This window comes from Artemia franciscana, chromosome 9, assembly GCF_032884065.1.
Source record: "Artemia franciscana chromosome 9, ASM3288406v1, whole genome shotgun sequence".
Taxonomy (NCBI): domain Eukaryota; kingdom Metazoa; phylum Arthropoda; class Branchiopoda; order Anostraca; family Artemiidae; genus Artemia; species Artemia franciscana.
The window spans coordinates 2,678,880-2,680,919 of NC_088871.1; the positions used below are offsets into that span (position 1 = coordinate 2,678,880).

A 2,040-nucleotide genomic window follows, 5' to 3' on the forward strand; every position below is an offset into this window, starting at 1 on the left:
AAGCACTGTTCAGAAAATTGACAGAGAATTATGAGGAGGCCATTACAGCAACCTCAAAAACCAATCCCAAGAATTTCTGGAAATATGCCTCTGCACATAAGCCCAGTAGGCGCAAAGGTTACTGAGCTGGTTTGCAACAGAATCCAGTCAAATTAACCCCCCCCCATAGAAAAAAATGGCCGATTTATATATAGTGTATATTATCTGTATAATAATATAGTTCTTTGTTGTAGGATAGTTTTTATAATTTTGCCACTAAAGTGTAGTATTTTCACCATATTTTATTTTATTTCATTACCATTCACCAAACTTCACTTCTTTAGTGTATATTATATAATACATAGGTACCAAATAAATTTCTGAATAGGCTAAAATAACTATTATATTTGGAAAAAGCATAAAAAAGGGATTAAATGGTGAGTTCACCTAATTCATAGCTTAGTAATGGAAATATTTCCAAATTTACCCAAAAGATATATGAACACAAACTTTCAATAGACACATTTCTACAGTCTAAAAGAAAATTTATTTGAATCTAGTGGTAAATGAAGCTATCATTCTTTCTTTTCTGTCTGCTTTACAAGTAGGCTAGGGTAACTTATAGCAAAGTTACTACAGCCTATATATATATATATATATGTATATATATATATATATATACATATATATATATATATATATATATATATATATATATATATATACATATATATATATATATATATATATATATGCTATGGATTTTCATTGGAGTTAGTAACATTCTTCTTAAACAATAGCATATCTAGCTTTGGTTATTATACACCTGAGAATGCAGGCTAGGCTGAGCATTGGAAGAACAACTAAGATCAAGGCACCTGACAAGTAGTTGTATAAATAGCCTAATTGAAAGTAAGCTGTCAGATGGATGACACTTCTTATCTATGAATGTCCCAGCTCAAAAATTATAGAGAGGCATATAGACTATCATCAGGCCCTTTCACCTCTTTGACTCCTTCATCAGAAAAACTAGACACTAGAAGCACTATTATACTTAATAATCTCTCTAATCTGTTTATATAGTTCTGTAGGAGGTGCAAGAACTAAATTTTGTGCTATGTTTTTTTTTTCATGGACTGGAAACCACAAAAATTGTATCACTACTTCTTTCTTAACAATCTTCAGAATAGAGCTATAGCACTAATGGAGCTCATCTTTTTGTTTAGGCTATTTGGAAAATTCTTTAGGGACTAGAGGGATGATTTTGAGTCACTGCACATGAGGAACTTATTTTAGTTTTGATCACTTTCACTAACTTTTTAAAATACCCATTCTAGTACATTTTCAATTGCTTTGGTAAAATTCTAGTTGATTGACTTCTTATTATCTCAGAAAGGGGTTAGGTTAGGAAAATGAAACTATCAGGGATGGTCTAAAGGCTAAAATATGTCTTGGGAAGGTATTTTGAAGTACCTACACCCTCTCCTTCCCTCTCTAGAGGGCCCTGACCTTTGATGACCTTCAAAATATGTGTTAAAAAAGTGAAACCTTGCAAAATAGATCTTCTGCTTGAATAGTGTACAACAAAATTATTTTCAACATCACAACTTTGCTCAATCCCAATTTAAAAGTTTTTAAAGATATGCAAAAACATTTCCTAAATTTTGAAAACAAACATTAATAGCCTAATTCTAACCTAACCTTTTTCTGAGATAGCAAGAAGTCACTCAACTAGAATTTTACCATTGCTTTTATTTCTGCCTTGAAAACAGTTGATTCTTTGCTAAGCGGCTTTTTCATCTCTGTATTTAATTCTGGAACCACTACTGAACAGCCCACTCCAAAACCATTTATTTTTGACTCATCTGTAGGCTATATATTTTCAGACTTTCTACATACTTGCTATTCAATACTGAAAAGAATTCATAGTTCATCAATAAGGATTTGTTTCCTGTATTTTCCATATAATCAATCTCAACCCAATCCCAAGGGGAATTTTTTGGTTTTTCATAATGTTTTTTGGTTCATAATAGTTTTTTTTATAAATAGGTACTTCCATAC

General features: G+C 31.1%; 1 protein-coding gene across 2 annotated transcripts in view; it reads right to left on the bottom strand.

The window, feature by feature from the left end:
• The window catches only part of LOC136030878 (single-strand selective monofunctional uracil DNA glycosylase-like), a 48,793-nt gene that overhangs the window by 46,588 nt on the left and 165 nt on the right, over positions 1-2,040 (bottom strand). The window lies entirely within an intron of this gene.